The sequence below is a fragment of the Heterocephalus glaber genome, unplaced genomic scaffold (genome assembly GCF_053883595.1).
Source record: "Heterocephalus glaber isolate CG9 unplaced genomic scaffold, H.glaber_assembly_v1.0 deba00000676, whole genome shotgun sequence".
NCBI lineage: Eukaryota > Metazoa > Chordata > Mammalia > Rodentia > Bathyergidae > Heterocephalus > Heterocephalus glaber.
This window is the reverse complement of record NW_028258156.1, coordinates 14,096,796-14,114,751: the sequence shown is the minus strand read 5'-3', so window position 1 is coordinate 14,114,751 and position 17,956 is coordinate 14,096,796. Positions and strand designations below refer to the sequence as shown.

The 17,956-nt window shown below is 33.2% G+C and overlaps 1 long non-coding RNA gene across 2 annotated transcripts; it reads left to right on the top strand.

Moving 5' to 3' along the window:
• The first annotated feature begins 142 nt into the window (after positions 1-142).
• Positions 143-16,289, top strand: LOC147829266 (uncharacterized). 2 transcript variants are annotated; one of them, XR_015449374.1, is made up of 3 exons: positions 143-9,472; positions 11,802-11,847; positions 12,258-16,289. It is a non-coding gene; the product is annotated as an uncharacterized LOC147829266 (long non-coding RNA). The 2 variants fall into 2 exon arrangements; XR_015449373.1 differs by having other exon boundaries at positions 143-11,847.
• Positions 16,290-17,956: the final 1,667 nt, after the last annotated feature.

The following is a 17,956-nucleotide window of genomic DNA, read 5'->3' as shown; positions in this document are numbered from 1 at the left end:
GCAAACTGGGCCAGACATCTGTTTTGAATTAGGCCAAAGTATTGATTAATCTCGGAGGGATGTCCCCAAGGCAGAACTTTCCCTTGGCGCGGTCCCTCATCTTTTCTCCTAGGCACGCTCCAGAATAGAGCCTTAGAAATAAACCTTCACATCCCTGTGAAAGATCGAATTGTTTTCCATTTCTTAGAGGTGGGATGGGGTGGGGGTTGATCGGGAATTCTGAGATTTGTAAGCGCTGCTTTCTTTAACGGAAATTGAACCCTATTTTGAGGGAAATTAGTTTTGCAGACTTCGTTCAAAAAAAAAAAAAAAAAAAAAAAACTAAAACTTTTGTTCACCAGCTGCTCAACTTTTCAGTCTGGGGCTGAGCTGGAACCTGCTGCAAGCCTTTCGCGGTAAGACTTTCTCTGCCGATATTTCGGGAAACTAATATTGTTTTAGATTTCGAAAGGGGGTGTTGGAATATTCTTCAGGGTGAACATTTCTAAGAGTTTTAAGCACTGGCAGGATGGAGTCCAGGACTTAGATCTTAAGAATATTTCTTCCAGCCACTCCCCACTTTCTTGGCTCTTTAAGAATGGGGGGGGGGAGTGTTGTCCAATATCATTGGGATAGGTTTTGAATTTTCATTGTGTTTATGATTTCAATATGTGCTCTGATATTAAAAGTTGAAGTACAAAGAGCAACACCAAACTTCCCTAACTCCTACAGCTCTTGAATGGATTCTAGGTGAGAGCATAAGAATTTTATTCAAACTGAAATTTAGGCAACCGCCTCAGGAAACACAACCAGAAATATGTACAAAGTGCAAAGCTGTCAGCTAGCAGCATGGTAGAAAATGTAAGACATGATTGACTAAAACGTACTTCTTCTGCAGACAGCAGTAAGAAACACCCATCAAAGTCCTTTGGGTTGTATTACACGCAGTTAGAGGAAGCTAAGCAATGAATACATGAACGGATGTGAATCTGATCAGTGCTTTGTAATTAACTTTCAAGTAGTGGACACCAGGTCTTCCCACCAAGGGGGTGCCACTTGCCTAAAACCTGCCCAGCGACTGTTCCGATGCTATTTCTCATTCAGTGCCTCAGATGTTTGGCATCCAGAAATTGCTCTGCAGCCTGCCTCAGTCAGTGACCCTCTGCAACTGCGAGGCTACCAATAGGGAAAAGAAAATGAAAAAAAAAAAAAAAAAAAAAAAGCTCAGTAAGGAAAGGAATCTCTTCCAAAGGATGCAATTCAGAGCTAGCAAGAAAGGTCTTTTTAATTGAAGACACAAACTATTGGATATCAGTAAATTTGATGAAGTCTACATTTCTAATAGAAAGCATAATATAAGCAAAAGGAAGGGGAAAAAGTGATTCAAAGCAAAAGGAATAAAAGAGGTCTTGTTACATGTCAGTATTAAATATGACTTTTAAATTTTCTCTGAATGTAAAAGTATATATTAATCATTCCACACTTTTAAAAAATTCTACTTTCTTAGACAATTTAGAGTTAGTAGAATATTAACTTTTTATTTTCCAGGCCATAGAAAAAATTTTAAAATGGCATAAAAGGAAAAAAAGCTTTCCTATAAGAATTAATTTAGTGTTTCAATATATAAAATCTAATGGTGGAAGATGTCTTCTCAATAATTATATTTATGTGAATACTAAATATTACATGTATAACATTTCTATATAGCAGTCATTTAAAAATATATATCATATGGTATTTATACAGTATCTACAATATAGTTTTTGTTTAAAAAGTTATACCAATGCCAATAGATCATGCAACATTTCAATATCAAGTAGTGCATTATAAAAAGATGGATTAATATGAAAATGTAAACTAGTTAACTTGTAGTGTACATAATCAAAATTATTTTAAGCATGTGCTAAGTTCTTTTAACTTGGTAAGTTTGTACTTGTTGTTTCCTTGCTTAAATCAAATAATATTCTATAGTAAAAACAGATTTTAAAATTATGTTATTTTAGTTTAAGGATAGAATTTATATTAAATACTCCAAAAATTTAACATTTAAATATTATTTTAAGATTCATGATGATTCCCTTAAGAGTTGTCATTCTTCTGAACATTTGTAACTTAAGGTATGATGAGAATTAAAATACCTAAAATTAAGTATGATAAAACTCTACTTTGCATTTTATCAGTCAGATATGTTTGCTTTAGTAGTGCATTATCATAACATATGAATTTAAATATGTATAATTAAATTGAAACTGAAATTTGCCCCTGAGATTTTATTGAGTATAGAACTATTATTTCTATTACATTTCCAAGAAATACCAAAATGTCTTTCAGTTAGTTATTTTGAAATTGAGTATTTAAAAAAGTACACTCAAATATGCTAAATGGTCAGTGGTAAAGTACATGATCTATGATGTACTTCATTTTAAAAACTAAGGAGTAGCTTTTCTCCAGGAATTACACGTTATAAAATTTAAGAAGAAAATTTGTTATGATCAAAGTATGTCGTTTGGTGACTCTACATACTTTACAGATTTTTTAAATGTCACTATTTTTATATAACACTAATTGGTGTTTTCATAATAAAATTTGTTATATTTTTAGATATACTAGAGGAAATAAATACTTAAATATTACTTCTGAAAAGCTAACATTATCCAACGTACTCTATTTTTCTAGTTTTTATGTCTTCCTCCATTTAGATTTATGATATCTTTCAAAAATCAGTGGTTTTCTTCAATTCAATTCAAGTACCTTACAGTAAATGATGTTTTGCTATACATTAACTTGCTGTCTAAAGCAATGAGACAAGCAAAATATATTAAAATTAGAACATTTTAAAAGATAATGTTCAAAAATTAGCATGAAATACAGGTTATGATTGATAAAATTATACTTAAAAATTTCATTTGAAATTCAAAACATTTTATCATCCATAATTCCAATTGCTTCCACATACAGGCATATGTATTTTATGAAATTCTAATGATTTCTTTCTTTTCTCCTTGTTACTTTCTTTTTTATAGAGAGAGGGTTAAAATTTGGAAGAGACTGGCTACCTCTCAGATTTCAAAAACTTCTAGCTAGATTTCTTTGTCCACCTGTTCTTAATCCAAAGATCCAAATGGGAAACAATTATAGTCACTTCCTAAATTTTCATCTGCATTCACCTTCTATGTTATTTTTATTGACAAATGTAGAGAATTTCCAAATATTGTTGAAATTTGCCTCCTTTCTATATCTACATAGGAGATATACAGAAACACTAACACAAGATATTTCTATAATGAAACGCTACATATGACATTATATATTCCTTAGTATTAAACTTACAACCATTACATTTCTATGCACAATTTAAGGGAATTAAACCATTTATTTCTCCCATGTCATTAAAAAAGGGTATTTTTTAAAGGATTGAATTTAGAACAAGTTGATAAATCTCAGAGAACAAAAACACAATTGAAACTAAAGATGGATGTGCTAGGTAAAACCTTAGTCTTCTGTTTTAAATTTTCCAAATTGAAGAGTTTAGCATGATTGATGTAATTTTGGCACTATGATTGGTTATTCTTCTGTGTTTTTATTTGTCATACTTCATCAATTTGTAGAATGTTTTACTCTTAAAGTGCCTTTTCCATTTTGAGCTTGGGTTTATGATTTGAATCACTAAAACGTCTGGTTTAGCTGTGTTTGTATAGTTTCCCTAAAATATCTACTTCCACATTTTAATTTTATATGATTCAGACTCAGCAAAGAAACACCAGCTGTCTTCCATGTCAACATTTTTGTTTATAGGAATAAAGCAAATGCGTTATGCATTCACATTCCACACCAAATGGAAAGTTAATACCAAATACATAATATCTTATAAAAAATTTCTAACAATCTAATAATGATACATTCCTTCAGCTCAGATTTTTGAAAATGACTTTAAGAAGCGATATGGAATGTTTTATATAGAGCAATAAACATATTAAAATGAATCAAAACAGGATTAAAAATGATTAAATGACAATTCTTTGCTTATGCCTCTATAGAGCTAAGAAATAAGAAAGATTATACAAGGTGAGAGTAGGCCAAAGGAAAGTCAGAAGACAGTGTGCAGGAGAAGTAAAGACAGAAAGCAAGATAGGCTTAAAATGTGGATAATAATTTTATATTTATTAATATAAATATAGCTCAGAATCCACATAACATATAATAATGGTATTTAAAATCTAAAGACGTATCTTAATTTAAATGGACTTAAAAATAACTGATCAGAAAGATTTATATTTAATTATGTGCTATATATGTTTTTGATAGAAATAATGATGAAATACAACTCTTAAGAAACACTTTCAAATAATCATGTACATAATGTGAAACTTATGTAAAGAGGTGGTCCATGCCTGGACACCTATCAGTTACTGAATAATCACTGTCTTTTCCTACAAATTAATAACCAGAAACTCACTGTCATCAAATATCTATCTAAATTTTATTTGATTTTAGAGTATGATTTCTGCTAAGTTGGGTAATAATATATGAAAAGGGAATAAACTAGCTGTCAGTGTCCAACTTTTAAAAAAATACTATCTGGCCAACTTCACCCTATAGTACCTTAAGGTCCAAAAGAATTCTGGTGGACTCAAACACTAAGCAGAACTCAGCAGGACACCAGCTCTGAGCTCCAGGGCCCCTGAAGAGGCAATTCTTTGGACCAATAGTGAACAGTTCACTGTTCACTCACACAGGATCTGAACCTATAATTAAAATAAAATTTTATTCTATACTAAGTGAGAGTACGTAAATACAAAAAGAAACTTCTTCATCACTTAGAGAGGGTATAGAAGATTCTTCCCCTCTGCAAGACATTCATTTCGCAGGACCCTTTTCCTATAACCTCCGTGCTGCCCTTTAATCTCTTAGGATCCAGTTCCATATTTCTTGTGGTATAAATAACTAAAGAATGGGGACACTGAGCAGTGACTGAGTATGTAAGTCAGAACAACCCTGGAATACTTCATGATAAAATATAATAAAGCTTCCTATTGATGTTATAAGTGGTCTCCATGAGTAATAGAAACCTGACAGTTTTTCCTGTGTTTAAGGGCATCTGCAGTTATTTGCAGTTTCTTCATATAAATTGTTAAAATATATTATCTTTAATAGGTATAGTGAGGCTCATGTTTCTATGAAGACATACTTGAGGTCAAATTAAATAAACACCCACAATCAAATAAAGTTAACAGTTATATTTATTAAATACAATTTAAAAAGTATTTCCATGGTAAATATTGTGAAATTAAAAATAATACAATCATAACCTCCAGGATAATTGTTTGTGTTTTTTCTCATTGTAGTTATCATCTATGGGCTGGAAGTATCTGTAAAAGTTTATGAGATGCAGATCCTACATTTTATAGTTGATGAGGTTATTTGACCAGAGTCAAAGCTGAGTCCCTTTCAATTTTTAGGACGAGATTTTCCAAAACACATGGCATACCATCATCTGGTAGCTCCTACCAAATCAGAAGGCTCAGGAATAAAATTCTTCCAAATCCGCACAAGAGAGTACATAACTGTAATACTCTGGAAAGATCTCTATTGTACAAAGCTGAATGGGTCTCTTTAGAAATAATGTGAAGCACATAAAATCTTCTAAATGCTATTACTGTAAATTTGAGGTTGTTGAGTTAGGTACTTGTGTTCCTCTTTCTGTAGCAGTAGTAAAGATTTCCAAATACAGGCACATTCCTAATATGTTGACACTATTTTATCTTCAACAGCAGTTGTTAAATCATATTACCTGGTGTCTGTGCGAAATATAATGTAGGATGGGCTATAAAGTAATAAATAAATAAATAAATAAACAAATACATACATAAAAATATTTTTTCTCTTGTCTTATACTAGCAATTCCAGTGATAAAAGTTGCTAGCTTCAATTTCAGGTTATCAGACCCATGTCAGTCTCTGCCTAGCATTATTGATAACTCTGTTGCCCAAGTCAGAAGTAGGAAGCCACACTTAACAAACCCATACTTTCTCTTCCTCTTCTCTCATATGCAATCAGTTATCCAAGTCAGTATTCCCAATTGTACTTGTTTATATCAACAGCTCCGACTTCCTTTCCATCACTAATGTCATTACCTTCTTCAGAGGTCTCATTCTTCTTGCTTGAATTACACAGGAGTCCTGTGGTAATCTACTTGCCTACAGCATTGTTCCATCTCCAGAGGCAAAATGGAGAATTGGTTTGGATCTTAGATCTACCATCACTTTCTTATTTTGCAAGTATATTCATTTGCTAACTCAAAAGGATATTATGAGAAAGAAACTGGACAGTGTTATGAGTGCACTTACCACAGTCTCTAATTTAAGCTCAACAATTTTGAATACATTTAGCTTGCATCTTGAGTGGTACTGTCCAATACAGTCTCACATGGTCATTGAGTATTTCAAATGTGACTATTACAAGTTAGGATTCACTTTAAAATTTAAATGCATGCTAGACTTCAAAGACTTCATGTGAAATTAATAAGGTTTTGCACTGATTATATGTTAAAATGCTCCCTGCTCAATTTATTGGGCTAAGTAGAATATATTATTTAAATTAATTTTCTCTTTTTTTTTTTACTTTTTTAAGGGTAGATACTAGCAAATTTAAAATGACATGTGCAGCATGTGTCTTGGACAGTGCTGAGCTAGAGAATGTCGTTTTTAACTTTTCCCCCATTTATTCCCTCCCTTGCAAATAGGTACCAAATTACATATAGATCTGTCAAAATGATGTAGGACCTGAAATCTCTCGGTAAGTTGATCCTCTTGACCCCATGATTAGGAGCTTCACAATGTGCTACCACACCTGGAAATCTCCTGAGCAAGATCTCATGGAAACACAGGAAATTCCGGGAACAGCAAAACATCCTACTTGAAGACATTCAGTTATTCCTCTGTGAACGGGGAGCATCATTGTTAATTAGCTGTTGATGTACTTAAGAGTTTTCTTGCCAACTGACTTTGTGAAGAAAGAAGAGCCAGGTGTATTATTTGGGATGCACTACCAAAAGTGCTGTCATAACAGGTTGATCTTGACATACTATTGCTCCAGCAAATGTGTACTTCTTACTACTGTAAATTCTGGTGCAAGAGGGTTGACTGTCCAGGCAGCAACTGATTTCGGGAATTAGTCATCTCAGCGTGTGTCTCCAGGATACCACAGTAGAGGATAAAGAGGCAGAGGATCACATGCCTGGAAATATATGTTTTGATACAGAGGTGATATGTGTCATTTCCGCTTGCAGTCCACGGGCTTGAACAGAGTTGTTCATATCTGTGGGAGGACTGGAACACACTCAGAGCACATGTTGCACTAGGCCGTTGTTCCTCTTGGCTTTGACGAACTTTGAATTTATTTTTAATAGGCCTAGTTTACACCACTAAATTGTATATTTCCTGAGTCTTCCCAGCATCCTCTGCTGGTATTTTCTAGCATATGTTAACACAGAGTAAGCATTTAATAGCCACAATCGACTAAGCACTTAGAACTCTTAAGTTTTACTTTAATATTAGATTTGAGAACCCTGTAGCTGCTGTATCACATCAGGAAAGACTAATTGCAAATACAAGTATAAAGAAATGTGGAGCCAGGAAGGGGATCTGAGGATGGGGGAGAAGGAAAGGAAATAGGAAATAAACAGGATTAACCTGATGTGTGTGTGTGTGTGTGTGTATATATATATATATATATATATATGTTTGTATATGTCATATATATTTGTATGTATACAAATATATATATACATATGTACCAATACTCAACAATGAAGGTGCTTATTATGTATTATAAATATATACTAGTAAATATTTTTTAAAAGGTGCTCCTCAGTTTCAGTTTTGAGGCTTATTAGTTTTGTTTTTTACATATTTTTTTGCTTTGTTTTCTTCTGGAAAGCAGAGGTTCATTTCTAATTTTCATTGGAATTAGAACAGTTGTTTCCATATGCAAGGACAGTGCTTCCAGTTCTTTGGGGGAATTTGCCTGCAAATGCCTGCACCCATGTTGTAACACTAATCTCTTGCGTAGATCAGATTTGTTCTTTTGAGATAAAAATTTCGAATTCCATGTCTGCCATGCATTCTATAATGTTTCATAGCAGGAACTGTAATGCTGATGCCTTAGGTTGTATCCTGTCACTTATTACCGCTGTGATAGTAGCCAGGCTGGTTAATCATTTTACATCACTTGTAAAATAAATACACCTATTTCTATTGCTTTAACTATTTCTTAAATTATATAATTTATTTATATGATGTCTCGCAAGTCAAATGATGTTCATAAGTATATCTATAAATGTTAGCATTAACAGAATAATTTTTATTATCATTTTCATCAATCCTCAGGTCTGTATTCTTTCAAAAAATAAGCCACGTTCTGCCTAAAACATTCTCTGTAAGAAAATTTTGTGTATTTATTTATATCTATCCACTCTATTTTTTTCAATTCAAACTAATAACTTGAGAAATTTTTTCTATGACATGGATACAACATGAACGTTTGCTGGATGAGTAAATAATATGCTAATGATAAATGTAACTTTAGTTACCTCCAAATGCTTAAAACAATGGCCTATTAATTGCTTGCATATATTTCATTCGATATTTGAATTGTTTCAAACAAAATTAAAAGAAAAGCTCTCCAAGTGGCCAAAAGAACCATTGAATTCTAAGGAAGAAGCTATAAGATGTTGCTAACTACAGCAGTTTGGGAAGACTTATAGCAGTGTGTTTAATGTTTTTGATTTGGGATTTTACTAGACCTAGAATTTAGTTCAAAAGTTATGAACAGTCCTTTGATGACAAAGGTTCAGAGGGGATAATATCTACCTAACTAAACCTACCTTCAATCTTATGTCATATGAAACTTCCTTACACCCAAATAATTTGATGTACTAATGATAAATTACAATACTCCTCAAACAAATAACATTAGGACTTAATACTTGATATTGAGCCAGGAGTGGTGGCATAAACCTGTAACCCCAGCACTCTGGGAAGCTGAGGCAGGAGGATCCCAAGTTTGAGCCCAGGCTGGGCAACTTAGTGACTTAGCAAGACCTGAACTCAATAACAATTTTAAAATGGCTGAGGATAGAGTTCAGTGGGAAGGTTCAGTCCTAGTTTAAAAAAAAAATTAACATAGACTCAAGTCATATAACATGCTTAATTCATATAGGGCATATGTATGTTACACTAAAAGCAATAAAATTGTGTGGCTTAATACTGACTAAATATGGCTTGTTTTATAACTTTCTTGAGTACAGAACGGTTTTGTGGTGATTTATAGTAAAGTTTGATGAAAAAAATGTAAAATAAGCATATACAAATACTCTAAAATAGTGGCTTCCAAACATTTTATGAGAATTCTTCTTTTCCTTCAAGGAAATGCAGCGTGGAAATGACCTATATGAAGTAGACAGTGAGAAGCGGACCTGTTATGTCAGATGATGGTAAAGGGATTCTTTCTCCTCACCCACCACTTGCTGGTCCATGGCATCTACAAAGAAACAAACAGATTGGGACCACAACCTGCAAACCACTGATCTCTCCAGTATATGTAGTCCAACCAGTGTGACAGCCCTCAGCTTCCATATGTATATGTGCTTTCATTTCATAGACACTCTGCTAGGGCAAGTATTAGAGCAATGCTATTTTCCTCTGTAAATAGCCAGTCATAAATTCCTTCAGATTTTCTAAATTCTGTTTAGAAAAGTGAGATTGCCAAAAACTGCAAATATAGAACTACTTCTAGTGGAGAAAAATTTAATACAGTATTCTTGTATTTCTTAACAGTCAAAAGATTTTTTAAAAGCTATAGGGCCAGGGATTTAGCTCAGTGATTCCGCTGCCCGCCCTGCAAGAGCAAGGACCCGAGTTCAGTCCTCGGTACCAAAAAAAAAAGTTGAAAGCTATAGGAAGAACATCTATGTATGGTAAGATAGTACTTAATACAAACTAAAAAATCTAATTTCATAGAATTCAATACTATAAAGAATTTACTAATAAAAAGGAAGAAAAGACATGAATTATATCAGTAAAAATTATATATTACCAAGAAATATAAAAATATTACCACCCAACTTGCAACAAAAAGGCAGGGTAAAGGAACCGTTTACCACCAATCAAAGTAATAAAGATTGAAAAGTAGACTGTGCTGAAAAGGATTTAGAAAAATAAGAAATTTCATGTACTACTGATAAAGGTAATGAATGGATTGCCAAGAGGAAATTAGCAGTCAATAAAATGCTAACTTTATTCTTGCAATTCCACAATTCAAAAGAAATTATATATATATAAAAGATTTATGTATGTCTTTAAAGTGATATTTATAAAGTAATATATATAATAAAATATATTTGATATTTAAAACAAAAAATGAATTTATTATTCCCATCTCTGATGGGATTAATGAATATTTTTATTACTTCCTAAAATATTTCAAAATTCCTTTATAAATTATAAAATTAATATGCATTTTATTATCTGGCAAATGACATTTCTAAATAATTGAAAGATTTTCAATGAAACAGAAAACAAAGTCTTTTTTTGACTAAATTTTTCACATGGTAAATGAGTCCATTATGTTTGGACACAATCATCACATAATTATTGATGGGCTAGCAACTATGTTAAATGAACTATCTTTGCTGAATCTTTGTCTTAGCATTTATTGTACCACTTTCTAAATAACATCAATTACTCTAAACTGCATTATTATGCTATCTCCAGTCTGGAATTAACCTGAACCAACTCAAATGTGAAGGATTTAATTGTCTGCCTGCTCAGCCAGTTCATGCATATGAACCCTATTATACCAAAGACCGAGAGTACACTGGCTGTGTGGTAGCATCTGGAGTACAAACCAAGGTGTTATCTTTGGACAAATGTAATATTTAATGGTTTGACGTATGTTAAATTTGAAACCAACTGTTCTCCCATGTGTGAAAGTAGAGAATGGATGAAGGACTTTCCCTCTCCCTTTTTCTTTTTTTGCAAAGCCAGGGTTTAATCTTTACCGGAGGTCAGAACAGTAGAAGGTGTTCTTGTATTGAGGTGTGACAAGGAAAAGTTCAGAGTTTCACGTGACACCTTCTATTGTCCATGAGGCATGAGCTATGGTTAAGTTAAAGCAAAGGTTTACAGAGTTTCAGAGTTGAGGTTTTTCACACAAAAATTCCAACAGAACTCATAGTGCTATCTTTTCTCCCAAATTGATATCATTGGGCAAAATGCATTATATTTAATGAACAATGGAAAAATAAGCCTTTCAAAGTTTCTAAGATGTATGAAAAGTAGTGACTTACTTTTGCTTGACTTACTGCTGAACATATTATAAACATGAAAAATACAGATGAACATCCATTTTTAGTGAAGAAATCACCTTTTGTGTCTCTCTCATTTGCTGTTACTCTCTCCCCCATCTCGTCTTCCACCTCTGCTCTCTCCAGCACACTATTATTCTTGTCTTTAACCTCATGATACCTTTGGCATAATGAGAACGTAATCTTTGATGAAAGTTCATTGAAATGTAAAATTAAAAACAAATCTAAGAAGTGTTATGGTTTGGATATGGTTTAAGTGTACAGCTCCAAAGGTTCATGTGTTCAAATCTTGGTCCCCGGGGATGCCCCCCTGGGGCTTATTGGGAGAGTATGGCACTGCTAAGGGCTGTGGGACAAAGAGATTCTTAGCCGGGGGCCCTTGGAAGGAACCGTGAACTTCAGACTCAAAGGCTACAGGCTTCAAGTTCTGATCTCTTTTTACAAATGTTCCCACCAGGATGTGCTGCAGCCAAGAGGGCCTCCATCATCCATGCTCAACAGAGGTCAGTGCCAAGTCCTTGAACCTCCAAAACTGTGATGTAAAGAAGCCTCTTTCCTTTATAAAGTTAGTCTGTCCCAAGCATTTCATTAGAGTAATCCAAAATGGACTAACACAACTTGGTTGGAAAGGTGTTTAGAGCTCTTCCAGGTCAGTCCTCTGTTTACAAAGAATTCAGAGGTTGTTGAAGCAAATGAAGTCCAGCAATGGGAGTCATGATGTTACTACAGTTCTGGCTATTCTGAAGGAACTAGCATGATAAAATGCCAGTTTGGTCTTTTGGAGACTTATTTACAGTGTCAGCTATGCAGCAATACCTTGCAAAGCTGCAGCAAGATTTTCGGGGGGTGGGGGGTGGGGTGGTTGTTTATGCTCTGAATCAATGTCCAATCTAGAGCACTTTTTCTCTTCTAGCCAAAATTCACCTGTCCTGGAATTAAAGGGTAGAAATGAACATGGCATCATTCACATCTATAACCTAGTGACCTATTAGTAAAATTTTTGCTTCCTGTTCCCCTGATTTTATGCTGCGCTGGCCTAGAGGTTTTAGTTCAAGAGGGAGAAATACTTCTACCAGGAGACAACAAGGAAGTCAAGACTGCACTATGCACACTTTGGGGTCCTCATGCCTCTGAGTCAAAGGCGAAGAAGAACGTTTAAGGTGTTGGCTGGGGTGACTGATCTGAACTACCAAGGGGAGACTGGACTGCTACTCTGTAATAGAATAAAAAAATGAGGCAAGTCTTACTATTTCCCTGCCCTGTGACCAAAGTCAAAGGAAAATTACAAATGTCTAATCAATCTAAGACTACTAAAGGCCAAAACCTTTCAAGAATGAAGAATCGGCCCGTAACTACCAGCTGAGATAGTTGTAGAATCTGAAGGGATATAGAATGGCTCGTATAAGAAAGTAGTTATAAATAGGAGCTATATCCACTTGACCAGTTACCAAAACAAAAATGTAACTGTGGCAAGTATTTCCTCCTTACTTTGTTTTGAGTATTTGTGTGTTTTTATACATAGATTAAGCAAATATCTTTGGTCTCTTTCCCCTCTAATTTCTTTACTATGCAACATAAAGGTGAGAGAGAGAGAGAGAATTTTGAGTATTAGAATAGCCTGCCAAAGATATGTAGGAAGATAAAATATAAATTTGAAGAACATTTAGATTATATAAAATTTATTTAGAGAGAATGCTTCTGCCTTGTTTAGAGCAGCAAGTTAGATAGACAGGAATTGTTCATTAATTCTATTTTAGGATAAAAAAAATAGTCATTGATGGCCACACAGTACTTCCCTCAAGAACTAGGAACATAACGCTACATTTGATGGAACTGGAAACCTCAAAAAGGACTCATCTAAAGAGGAAGAAGATGCAAGTGTTTTTCCAGCTGTTCGTCTCTAAGAAAAATGGAATCTTTAAGAAATTGAAGTAGAAAGGAAGAAATTAATTTTATGCTGGTATCAATCAGTAGATGTGAAGGTTCCAAATTTGTGAAGTGGAAAATTGGCAAACATGGAAAAGACAAAAAATTATGGGAAGAATATTTTTGGAATTCAGAGAGATGATTAGTAGTGAAGCAGCTAGATAATACAAAGAGATGGATAGGTAAGTAGACAGATGATAGAGTCTTCTATAAGTTGTAAATGGAGAAAGAATTTTTCAATATACAAATCATATTATTTTTATCTATTGGGATGGCATTGTGGAGTTTTGAATAATTGTTCCATTTCAAAATTTCTTTAATATTTTGTCTTGACTTTGATATATATGACTTTGATATACTTTATATCTTGAAGTCTACAATAAGTAACTTAATCAACAATAAATAATATAATTTCTAAATTTTGTAATGTGCAATAAAAATATGGGCTTTCATATACCTGTAATCTTAGCATTCAGGAGGCTGAGGCAGGAGGTTTGTAAGTTTGAAGGACAGCCAAGGGACACGTATAAAGTTCAAAACTAGCATGAACTGCATGACTAGACCCTGTTTTAGCAAAAAAAAAATTATGACTTTCTTTGTTGGCTTTAAATGACATGTCATCATTTTTCTAAGAACATATAGATCTGGAATTGACCAATGAATTTCATTCAGCAATGGTCACATTTGCTTATACATTAGACAATACATTTCCTTAATATTTTCTTATGGGAAATGGGAAGCCATATTTTGAAACTTTGAATACTTTTTTAGTTTCATGTGGGCCACTCCCTCAAATCCCTCTTTTTAAACCACAAATTACCATTCAAGAAGACATGTTAATGTGAAACAACCTAATTAATAATAATTTTTAGTGTTTATGGAAATCATCTTAGAACTAGAGAGCAAAAGCCAAAAAAGGAAAATAATTCAGTGTAAATTTTATTTTTTCCCCAGGAAATGATCCAGCATTGTGTTAAATGTCTAATTTGTTTGGAGTACTAGAAATAAGTCTTTTAAAGATTACGTAAAAGTAGAGAATGATTAAGTTGTGAGATCACCCATATATACTTTTAGGAAAAATCAAGTAATATCTTAGTATTTCATGAAAGATATAGTAAGAATTGATGTAAATGTCGAGTTAGAGAATTATGCAGCTTTCAAAATCTCTTTCAAGTCATTTAAAAGGAGGTGAGACGTACATATTCTGGGACAGAGCCTTTCCAGGCCGCTCCAAGGAAACAGTGACTTTAGTGTGGACTCTGAGAAATCCACAAGTAGGGACATTAAAAATGCATGTACAGAGTGTAAAGAGTTTGATAAGGCTTCCATTGCAATTTACTGCAAAATGAACAGTTTAACACAACAGGAATGAATACTCTCACAGGTCTGGAAGTTAGAAGTCTGCAACTCTGGAGTAAGTAGGACATAATTGTCTCTTTATCCCAGTACTTGCCAGCAATCCTTGATGGTCTTTGGCTGCACCTATATCACTCCTGCCTCTGTTGTTATTTCCCCTTGTGCACTGTGTCTCTTTTCCTCTGGATTTAGACTGCACTTTATTATGATCTCATCTTAACTATTGCATCTGTAAACATCCTATATGCAAATAAGATCACGCTGTGAATTTCTAGGTGGCCATGAGTTTTGGAGAGACAAAATTCAATCCCTCATATTGAATATTATGAAAATATTTCAGGAAAGTGGAGAATAGAAAAAAATAACCCAACATTTCTCAATCACATATTATTTTATATAGTAATTTCTAAGTATGCTTTTGAAAATTAATACATCTACATCCCCCGAAGTTTATTTATCCCAAAAGACCAAAATCTTTCATTTATATCATCCTATTATATAGAAAATGACTCTATGTTCAGGCACAAAAAGTAGCCAGGTGAAACAAATAGTTTCTTACTGATTTCTTCACCCCTCAGAAATGTTTATTTGATCTAGTAGGATTAGTCTTTTAGAGCATGGAAACAAAGTTATTCTTAAACTTTAAAAAGATATAAAAAACTTCAAAAAGATAATTATATCTGAATGTCCTTTCATAGAAAAGCAAAATAAATATTCTTCTCTTGAATAGAGATCAAATCTAATTTTACCCATTTAAATCTTCATAGAATCTCATTAAAGTTTCTATGTCTTCTCCCTTTAAAGACAGGAGGAATTCTATTTCATTAGTTGTACAGAGCAAGGTGTAGACAGAGCTTCATAGTTCTTCCTTTGCTTTTTCATCTCTGCTTTATTTCCTGCTCTCTAAATCATGCAAGGTTGTATCTTAGAATCACTTTTTTCCAGGAAACTTAAATCATTTATTTATGTAATCATCTACACATAATTTATATTGCTTTTAAAGAAGTAACCCTTGGGCCGGGGATTTAGCTCAGTGGCACCGCACCTGCCTCACAAGCGCGAGGTCCTGAGTTTGATCCCCACAAGAGAATAGTCACTTCTCAGCCAATAAGCCATGAATAAAGCTATTTGCCCAAATTCACATAGCTCTAAGGAGTAAGGGTTGTGTTAAGGTCTGACACTTTCAAGTTGCAGCTCATGTCTTCTTCACATGAACCTTTTATTGATAATTTTGTATTTTTCTTAACACCTCTAGTAACTATAAAAGGTAATATGACATTAGAAACAGCTTCTTCCTAATTGTTTTGTTTTTTTATTTGTCTTATCTATATAGATTCTGTGCATGAAGTATCAAATTAATAAATTTGAGAGGAAAGGGCTTAAAACCAGGTTGGAATGCTCAGATTTGAATACTGAATTAGCACATTCTAATTCCATGACCTTAGGCAAGTCATTTCATCTCTTTGCACCTCAATGTCTTCATCTGTAAAGTGGGTATAATGGGTAAGAATTGTTGAATTGAAGATTTCATGAGAGGTTTGGTGTCTGGTAAATGGAGCAGTGTCTGGCAGAGCTAAATGCCCAACCTTTTGTTGTTAACATTGGTGGTTATGCACCTTGCATAGTGCTCAAGCTTCAGCAGGCAATAAAATTGTTCACATCATTTCTCATTTTTAACAGGTCATTGAAACATTTGAGTTGACTTCAGAGTTCAGTTCGTGTTGACTTGTGGTATGATTTTTAAATTTATTGAAAAATTAATATTCTAAATGTTACATTAGCAAATTTAAAGACTCTCGGTTAAAGGCTCCTGAACAGATGTAAGAACACATTTGAAATATTAAAGATGACTGGCTTCTAGACACATTCCTTCAGATACACCCATTTTAGTTTTGCCACTCACCTATATTAAATTCCAAATTGTAATGATATATTAAATATAAGATCCCAGAGTGGATTTCAAAACCATTATTGAATAATATCAATAGATTTTAGTATAAAAATTTTGATGAAAAATAATAACACCACGGTGTGGTTGATGGTAAAATAAGTCAATATTTAATTTTGTGTGATATGTGAAAGCATAAAGGTATAATATATAATGCTATGGAAAATAATATATGGGAAGGAAAATCAATATTATACCAATAAAGCAAACTATTTATACTTCACTGACTGAAGTTAATGAAAATTCCTGTAAAAGGAAAATTGGCACTTAAATGAAAATCACATGAGAAGTTGAAAGCCACAAGACTGAGGTCACTGAAAAATCTGAACAATATCTTATACTCTTTGAAATAAAAATTTAACTATAATAATATAAGGAAGTTCACTCCCAGAGTTCATATAGTTAACCTAAGTAGATACAAAGCATTCATCATGCTTGCTCAGTAGGAAAATCTTAAGACCTTTCCTCCATGTAATTCTAATGAGATTTTTATAAAACATATTTGGGATTGCATAAAATCTTATGATTTAACAATTTTTAATTGTTGACACTCGCTTAATACACAGAGTAATTTACAAAACCCAAGTAATTTTACTCTTGATACATTTGCTCTTTCCAAGTTAAATTTCTGGCTCCTTAGTGTTTCAGATATCACTCAGTTCACTTCAGGCATAGGTAAATAGAAGTGAGAAATAGTTTACATTAGAATCCTCCATTTCTCTCATCTATAAAACTCTACCAGTTGTCAAATCATATTAATTCTATCTCCCAAGCATGTGGTAATTTTAGAGTTTTTTCTTCAAAATTATCTGTTTTTAAAAATATAAGTTTGTAAATAATTTCTATGCTATTTTCTAGTTTAGGCATTGTTTAATCCAACCTAAAGAATACTGCCAAAAGAACAAAATGCAAATTTGACCAAGATTTTCTTAGTCATGCATACAATTGATTTGAGGTGGCACCTGAACATGGAATATTTCTTCTGTTTTATTTTTATTTTTGGTCGACACTTATTTGTACATATTTATGGAATACAATGTGGTACAAGAGTTCATTGTACAATGATCAAATCAATGTAATTATCAATTACTTTAAACATCATTTCTTTGTGGTAAGAACATTTGAAATTCTTTTTCCTAGTTACTTTGAAATATATAGTGTATTATTGTTCTATTACCCTACTGTGTAATAGAACACCAGAATTTATTCCTCTTGCTTAACTTTAACATTCTACCTATTAAACGATTGTCTTGTCAGCCCAATGGATGAATAAAGAAAATATGGTATATATGCTACATGTATGCAACAGCATACTAATAAGTCAAGAAAAAAATGAAATACTGCCATTTGTGATGATATGGATGAGCCTGGAGAACATAATA